Genomic DNA, 9,632 nt, shown 5'->3' with positions numbered 1-9,632 from the left:
CTTCCACTGCTCTGAGGAAAACCTCCAGTCTGGGTAGAGTCATAGCCAACTGATACAGGGTGCTGGACACTGGTTCTGCTGGTCACATATTTGGGCTTCTTGCTGATGGGGACTTTCAACTATTGCTTAGAGAAGGGAGAAGTCTTCTTTGACCCAAGGCCTGGTTACTAGTGGGCTTGGGAAATAAGATGGATTGACGAGAGAAGCCTCTAGGCCAGAAGAGCTGGATGCGGCAGGTCGGTACGTGGGCATTGGGGATTGTTTGTGGGCATTGGGGATTGTGTCATTATTGCATCAAAACTGCTAGAAGAACCATAATAGTTTCCAAAGCGACCTGAATGCATGAAGCTGGACACCGGGTCTGGAGGCCATGTCTTTGGGCTTCTGAATCTGACTGATTGGGACTTTGTTCTGCTGCTCAGAAACTGAATGCCAGAGGGCTGGTAGTTTGTGTGCTTGGGAAATAAGATGTATTGGCTATGGGGGCTGAACTTTGGGAAACTCACTTAGCCACCAGTTCTGTAAGGACCACATTGTACAGAGGAAGAGCTAGAGGGGGAAGGTATTTGTACATTCGCTTTCCTTGACCGCTGGACATTAGGAACTCTCCCCCGATTGCTCAGTTTGGCCGGGCGGCCAGCTCTAGGAAGAGTCTTGGTGGTTCCAAACTTCTTACATTTAAGAATGATGGAGGCCACTGTGTTCTTGGGGCCCTTCAATGCTGAGAAGTTTTTTGGTACCGTTCCCCAGATCTGTGCCTCGACGCAATCCTGTCTCGGAGCTCTACGGACAATTCCTTCCACCTCATGGCTTGGTTTTTGCTCTGACATGCAATGTCAACTGTGGGACTTTATATAGACAGGTGTGTGGTGTGCCTTTCCAAAACATGTCCAATCAATTGAACAGTGGTGGGGAATGTACCCAATTGTCATACTTGAGTAAAAGTAAAGATACCTTAATGGATAATGACTCAAGTGAAAGTCACCCAGTAAAATACTATTTGAGTAAAATTATTTGGGTTTAAATATACTTAAGTATCGAAACTTCAAAGTATAAATCATTTCAAATTCCTTACATTAAGCAAACCAGATGGCACTATTTTATTGTGTATATATACAGTTGAAGTCAGAAGTTTACATACATTTAAACTCTGTTTTTCACAATTCCTGACATTTAATCCTAGTAAAGATTCCCTGTCTTAGGTCAGTTAGTATCCCCACTTGATTCTAAGAATGTGAAATGTCAGAATAATAGTAGAGAGAGAGGATTTATTTCAGCTTTTATTTCTTTCATTACATTCACAGTGGGCCAGAAGTTTACATACACTCAATCAGTACTTGGTAGCATTGCCTTTAAATTGTTTAACTTGGGTCAAACGTTTCAGGTAGCCTTCCACAAGCTTCCCACAATAAGTTGGGTGAATTTTGGCCCATTCCTCCTGACAGAACTGTTGCAACTGAGTCGGGTTTGTAGGCCTCCTTGCTCACACATGCTTTTTCAATTCGGCCCACACATTTTCTATAGGATTGAGGTCAGGGCTTTGTGATGGCCACTCCAATACCTTGACTTTGTTGTCTTTAAGTCATTTTGCCACAACTTTGGAAGTATGCTTGTGGTCATTGTCCATTTGGAAGACCCATTTGCAACCAAGCTTTAAATTCCTGACTGATGTCTTGAAATGTTGCTTCAATATATCCACATAATTGTCCTGCCTCATGATGCCATCTATTTTGTGAAGTGCACCAGTCCCTCCTGCAGCAAAGCACCCGCACAACATGATGCTGCCACACCCGTGCTTCACGATTGGGATGGTGTTCTTCAGCTTGCAAGCGTCCCCCTTTTTTTCCTCCAAACATAACGATGGTCATTCTGGCCAAACAGTTCTATTTTTGTTTCAGACCAGAGGACATTTCTCCAAAAGTACGATCTTTGTTCCCATGTGCAGTTGCAAACCATAGTCTTGACTTTTTTTATGGAGATTTTGGAGCAGTGGCTTCATCCTTGTTGAGCGGCCTTTCAGGTTATGTCAATATTGGACTCGTTTTATGGTGGATATAGATACTTTTGTACCTGTTTCCTCCAGCATCTTCACAAGGTCCTTTGCTGCTGTTCTGGGATTGATTTGCACTTTTCGCACCAAAGTACATTCATCTCTAGGAAACAGAACGTGTCTCCTTCCTGAGCGGTATGACGGCTTCGTGGTCCCATGGTGTTTATACTTGTGTACTATTGTTTGTAAAGATGAACGTGGTACTTTCAGGCATTTGGAAATTGCTCCCAAGGATGAACCAGACTTGTGGAGGTCTATTATTGCCAAGAAATGGAGACAGTGGAGCATGTATTGATACAGTGTGGGCAGTATGAGAGAGAAAGAGTGTATTAGTGTATTTAAACATCTGACCCACTGGAATTGTGATACAGTGAATTATAAGTGAAATTATCTGTCTATAAACAATTGCTGGAACAACTACTTGGGTAGTGCACAAAGTAGATGTCCTAACCGACTTGCCAAAACGATAGTTTGTTAACAAGAAATTAGTTGAGTGGTTGAAAAACGAGTTATAATGACTCCAACCTAAGTGTATGTAAACTTCCGACTACAACTGTATATACGAATAGCCAAGGGCACACAGCCAGGGGTACACTGTTTAGTGAGTCTGCCAGAATAGAGGTAGTAGGGATGACGAGGGACGTTCTCTTAAGTAAGTGTGTGAATTGGACCATTTTCCTGTTCTGCAAAACATTCCAAATGTAACGAGTACTTTTGGGTGTCAGGGAAAATGCATGGAGTAAAAAAGTACATTGTTTTCTTCAGGAATGAAGTGAAGTAAAAGTTGTAAAAAAATATAAATAGTAAAGTACAGATAACCCCAAAAAACTACTTAAGCAGTACTTTAAAGTAATTTTACTTAAGTACTTTACACCAGTGCAATTGAATTTACTACAGTTGGACTTCAAGTGGTAGAAAAACCTCAAGGATCATCAATGGAAACAGGATACACCTGAGCTCAATTTCGTGTCTCATAGCAAAGGGTCTGAATACTTATGTAAATAAGGTATTTCTGTTTATTTAGAATACATTTGCAAAAAAGGAAAAACAAACTTTTCTCTTTGTCATTATGGGGTAGTGTGTGTAGATTGAGGGAATAAAAAATAAACATTTTAGAATTAGGCTGTGATGTAACAAAATATGGAAAAAGTTCAGGGGTCTGAATACTTTCCGAATGCACTGTAACTGTGGCTTGGAACGCTACTCGTCCAATCAGCATCCAGGACCCAAACAAGTTGTATAATAGACCAATACAAATTAGAGTTCCAAACCTCTCTGCCAATAACAGCTAGTTTTCTGTTATTTCCTTCCCTACTCAGACCACTTCCAGACAGTCCTAGCAAAGTTCTTACTTGAGAAACACTCTTTGCTACTAAGATATTTTTGTTTTTAATTAAAATTATTAAAAAAACATCACAGCAAGGTATTTAATTGTTACCGAGAAATGATTTGATGTAACAGCTACATTGGACCTTTTAACCCTCATACTACCAACATATTTTACATGTATTACTAATGGGTCATTTTGACACCAATAAAAAAACTATTGGAAAAACAACAATCATAGCAAACTATCAACCTAATTCTTATCAAAACATCATTAGATATGTAAATAATGTTATCTGAAATGTAAAAAACAAAAAACAAACCCAAACAGACTATTTGACAGTTAATTTGCATATTCTGTCAAACGAAAATATATATTTTTCCCTTAATGTGCATCTTTTTTTCAAAGTGCAATCCACATTTAGCTCAAGTTGATTTTAACATAATTTGATTGTAGTATCATTTAGTTTTCATAATTTTGAAGTAAATATAAATGTTGTCATATTTATGTGGTAAAAGTGCCATTTATTAAAGGGGTGGAACACCAAAATGGGAAATGTACTTTTATTGACAAAAAGTGATTTCATCCATTTATCCTTAGAGACAATGACCAAAAATATGGCTTGGTTTTCTTTATTTACTTACCCCACAGCCAGCATTAGCACCGCTGCTAGTGAAACAATGGGAGTAGTAGGGCTCTAGTAGGTTTCTAAAAGCATGCTCAAATCCTCAATGTCACTTCAAACCAAATGTCATAGTAACCCAAATACCATATAAAGTTGCACATATAGAATATTTGAGGATATTATAGGAATTCTGGTATTTGTATAATATTTCCTGTAGAGTAACTGTTCAAGATCCCCACCCCCTCATTGGTCGTAACACACCTCCATTAAACCTTGTTATGAACAAGCACCACCACCTGAAGGAGGGGGATAGTAAATACTCCAACCTGCAGCTAATCACGCTCTTGCCTCGGGGGGAGGAGGATAGTATGAATAACTGCGTGGGGGCAGCTACTGAGGCTATACCTAAGAGTTCAGGGAGGAGGAGGAAAGCTGTCCCATGGTGGATGGAGGAGTGCGGGGCAATGGTGAGGAGTAGGAACAGGGAATTTAGAGTACTGATTCAGTATAAGCAGGCCCAGGCCATGGTGAGGAGTACTGTCCATCAGGCAAAGTGGTCATGTTTCTGTCGGTCCTGTTACCATTGGAAGGGTGACACCTGTGGGGAAAAGTGTGGGATATCATTTAAGAGGATGAGTGGCATTAGAAGAGAGTGGGATTATCCAGTGTTGATGACTGGGGATGGTATGGCAGTAACAGATGAGAAGGCAGAGATGATGGCCAAAGTGTCTGTCCATGTGCATAGCTCGGCAAATTTGTCAGAGGGAGCAGAGAGAACAAGATGAGCACCCTGGAGCGCTGGATAGGAGGGAGGATTAAATGATGCGTTGTCATACAGGGGCAAGGACTACAAATATGTAGTGGGTTGTTTCAGACCTCCCCAGTGTCTGCACTACAGGTGGAGATGGGGGGATATGCGATTGGAGATTAGGAGACAGCAGCTGGCAATTAATTATTGGGTCAACCTACAGGGACATGGGGTGTCTCATCCTGTGAAAGGGATTTTACAGGCATGCTGGGAACATGAGTGAGGACAGAACACGCGCTTTGGGTGTATGGGTAATAACCAGGCGAGAGAGATGGGACTGTATGGAAGGGAGTTTAGTCCAACGGCAGCTATTCCTGTAAACCCACCATGGCTCCTCCTTCCTCCAGTAGTTGATCTAGAAGTGTTGGAGAGACTACAGAAAGACAGGGAGGGTGATGATCCATCTGATTGGTTTTAATAGACATCTGGATACTGTATATCAGATGGTTCAAAAGATCCAAGGACAGGATGTACTGGGTCAGCATTTGTAGTGCAGGAATATGGGGTGACAGTCAGGAAACGTATTACAGATCATCTGGCTGTATATACGGCGGAGCTGATGGTCATACTGTTGGCCTTGCAGTGGGTGGAGGAAGTCGAGTCAGACAGAATAGTTATTTGTCTCTGATTCATGTACAGTGTTGATGAGTCTGCAGTCCTTTAGCTCACCTAGCAGACAATACCCACTTTATGATGGTCTACAAACCTATGGCGGGATTAGACACATAGGTATACAGAAGATTTACTTGGGTCCCAGCCCCCATGTGGGGGTGAAGGGGAACGAGGCAGTTGATGTACTTGCTAAACAAGCACTTAGTACTGGGGATGTTGATTTTGTTTCAATGACCAAGGCAGAGGCAAAAAGCCTGATATGGAGAGTAATTGTGCAGAGATGGCAGCAGTGGAATAGAGATACTAAGGGCAGGCATTTATTTGAAGTACAGAGGAATGTCGGGGAGGACGACAGGAAGGGACAAGAGGGGAGGCTATTTTTTACAAGATTAAGGGTGGGACATAGTCGGTTGAATAAGACTTTACATGTGATGGGAAAGCATCCAGCAGGAAGGTGGGATTATTGCCAAGAAATGGAGACCGTGGAGCATGTATTGAAACAGTGTGGACAGTATGAGAGAGAAAGAGAGGCTGAGATCTAGTATGAGGGAGGATGTTGAGTGGAACGTCGTTAGATACAGTCTCAAATATTTAATATTTTTTAAGAGAAACAGGGCTGGCAAGTAGGATTTAATTTCTCCCTGTTTCTGGCCCACACTCCAGTACAGTAGGTGGCGGTAATGCACAGTTGGATGCCAACTGCCGATAAACCCCACCGAATAAGTAATCACTATCTTTCATTCAGACGGAACCTCAGAGCTGTTACTGACATTACACACAGGAGGTTGGTGGCATCTTAAGTGGGAAGGAAGGGCTTGTGGTTATGGCTGGTGCGCAATTGGAGAATGGTATCAAATACATCAACCACATTGTTTGATGCTATTCCATTCACTCTCCGTTCCAGCCATTATTATGAGCCGTCTTCCCCTCCGCAGCATCCACTTCATTACCGTCATCTGTTCCACTGTCTGAAGCCTACAAAGATCAAATGTATTCAATAGGGTATACCCTTTCCCTCTTGTTCTTACAGACACACCATTCTGGCAAATCCCATCCACCCACCTACAGACATTTTTGTCAAAATGTCGAAAACTTAATTCCACTGAGATTATGGGCTACTGTGTGTGTAGGCCAGTGACCAAAAAATGTTATCTATTTTAAATTCTGGCTAACACAACAAAATGTGGAAAAGATCAAGTGGTGTGAATACTTCTAAAGGCACTGTAAAAATGTATTGACAAATACAATGTTCCGGTCATAACGATCTCTGATAAGCCTTTGACCAGGGTTGAAGGTCTTTGTGACCTTAACATTGAATTTGTGCAGGACTACACTCAACAAGTTTTCAAAAAAATATAAAATAATAGACACGTATCTATATATCTACTTCTAATATAGCTATCAATATACAGTGGCGGCCAAATATATTGACAGCCTTGCTCTTTTCTTAAATAATTCCGTATTTCTTCTAGAATAAGTGAAAAATGAATCAAATAAAAAGTTCAGTTTCTACACGTTTTTAGTAGATTGTCAACATTGCAGAACCACTAGAAAATGCTTCTTGTATCCATCAATGAGCTTGCTGCACCTTTCTACTGGCAATTTACCCCACTCTTCAGCTGCAAACTGCTCCAATTCTTCAATGTTTGAGTTGTGCCTTCTACCAACTGCTGTTTTCAGATCTCGCCATAGGTTTTTGTTGGCATTCAGATCTGGACTCATTGCTGGCTCCTCCAGGACAGTCCAGTGTTTATTCATGAACCATTCCTGGTTGCTTTTTGATGTGTGTTTGGGTTGTTGTTCTGCTGGAAGACACACAACCTTTAACAAACACCGAGTTTTGGTCACTGGGTTGAACATTGCACTCTAAACTTCTTGATAATCTGCTGATTTCATGATGTCTTGCATATGTTCAAAGCCCCCCCCTTTACCAGAGGCAGCAAACCAACCCCACAGCATTATCGAACCTCCGCCATATTTCATTGTAGGGAGGGTGTTATTTTCTTTTCATTATTAATTTGGTCATTGGTAAACAGAGCTGATCTGTATTGCCAAATAGGTGTAATTTTGTTTCATTGGTCCACAACATTTTCCCAGGATTTATGCTTGTTTAGTTGGGGTTTTGAAAAGTTCAATTGGGCTTTCCTGTGTCTCTTTCAGCAGTGTGGTCTTCCTATGTTACCAACAACCAAATGAAGCATTCATAGAAAATAACACCCTTCCTACAATAAAGCATGGGGGAGGTTTGATAACGCTGTGGGTTTGTTTTGCTGCCTCTGGTACTGGGGGCCTTGAAAGTATGCAAGATTGATAATCCAATAACAATCTTGATAATCCAGTAACAACGCGTGGAAAGTTTTTTTCAGTGTTAAATTAGTTTAGAAGAAAAATTGAATATTTAAGAAAATATATTTAGCCTCCACCGTATAGCATATAATCACACATTTCATTTGGCATTTAACAACCATGTCAATCTTAAATGCTCATAAGGGCTCCACAAGGTCACTCCATCCCTTCCTGTTTTGGGCTAAATTAAACATCTCTTTCCAGGTGATCCCTATTCTGGTCTTGATGGTATTTGAGGGCAGGTACTGTAGTCATAATTGCTAGTCATAAATCATTTTTTACTGCCACACCTGTTTTCACAGTAACTATTGCTGAATATTTACAGTGATGATAAACCACAAAACATGGAACAATATTTCACAGGCAAAATATTTGGATTATTTCTTGCGGACTCCAACTAAATTAACGTAATTAGGAGACTCCTTCCTCCACCATGATATTTAGCAGGTGGTTCCACACTGATACCATGCATGTTTATGAGTGCAATTAAGACCTCCATTCAGCTACTGGCCTTTCCCATGCTGGCATGGCAGTGTACAGCAAATCCAACCCTGTTATAGCCAACCACCCTTAACTTCTTATTTTTGTAACAAATGTGTTGAATACCCCAAATTGTTTACATAGTCAACTTACACACAGCTCTGACACACACACTTACCCCACAATACATTCCACCAGGGGTCTTTTCACAGTTCCCAAATCCATAACAAATGCAAGAATATAGAGCCATTATTGCATGGAACTCCATTCCATCTCCTATTGCTCAAATGAACAGCGAACCCGATTAAAAAAATAGATAAAGAAACACCTCATGGCACCACGCCTCTCCCCTATTTGGTCAAGATAGTTTGTGTGTATGTATTGTTATGTAGGCTTTATTCATGTAATTCTGTCCTTGAGTTGTTCTTGTCTATTAATGTTCTGTACTATTTCATGTTTTGTGTGGACCCCAGGAAGAGTAGCTGCTGCTTTTGCAACAGCTAATGGGGCTCCTAATAAAATACCAAATGCCTTCCCCTGATGTAAATATCTGGTGTTCATCTGGCCCGAGCCAGGATCAATTATACAGTGCCTTCAGAAAGTATTCACACCTAAATAAGTTCAGGAGTAAAAATGTGCTTAACAAGTCACATAATAAGTTGCATGGACTCACTCTTTGTGCAATAATAGTGGTTAACATGATTTTTGAATGACTACCTCATATCTGTACCCCACACATACAATTATTTGTAAGATCCCTTAGTCGAGCAGGGAATTTCAAACACAGATTATGTTTGCAACAAGGCACTAAAGTAATGCAGCTTAAAATGAGTCATGTTATGAGTATGCTTGTAAACGTTAAGGACTGGAGAGTTTTTCCAGGAAGAAAAATAAACGCAATGGAGCTAAGCACATGCAAAATCCTAGCATAAAACCTGGTTCAGTCTTGCTGTCCACCAGACACTGGGAGATGAACTCACCTTTCAGCAGAACAATAACTTACAACACAAGGCTAAATCTACACTGGAGTTGCTTACCAAGAAGACAGTGAATGTTCCTGAGTGGCTGAGTTACAGTTTTGACTTAAATCTGCTTTAATATCTATGGCAAGACCTGAAAATGGTTGTCAAGCAATGATCAACAACCAATTTGATAGAGCCTAAAAGTTGTTTTAAAGAATAATGGGCAGATGTTGCACAATCCAGATGTGGAAAGCTTTAAGAGACTTAACTAGAAAGACTCACAGCTGTAATCGCTATCAAAGGTGAGTCTGAAATGTATTGATTCAGGGTTGATTTATGTATTTTTCATTAATTTTGTTCAAATGTTATCATTTTTTAATCCATTTTAATCCCAGTTTGTAACAACCAAATGTGGAATGAGT

Source organism: Oncorhynchus tshawytscha, linkage group LG06, assembly GCF_018296145.1.
Source record: "Oncorhynchus tshawytscha isolate Ot180627B linkage group LG06, Otsh_v2.0, whole genome shotgun sequence".
NCBI classification, from domain to species: Eukaryota; Metazoa; Chordata; class Actinopteri; order Salmoniformes; family Salmonidae; genus Oncorhynchus; species Oncorhynchus tshawytscha.
Note: the sequence above shows the minus strand (reverse complement) of the source record.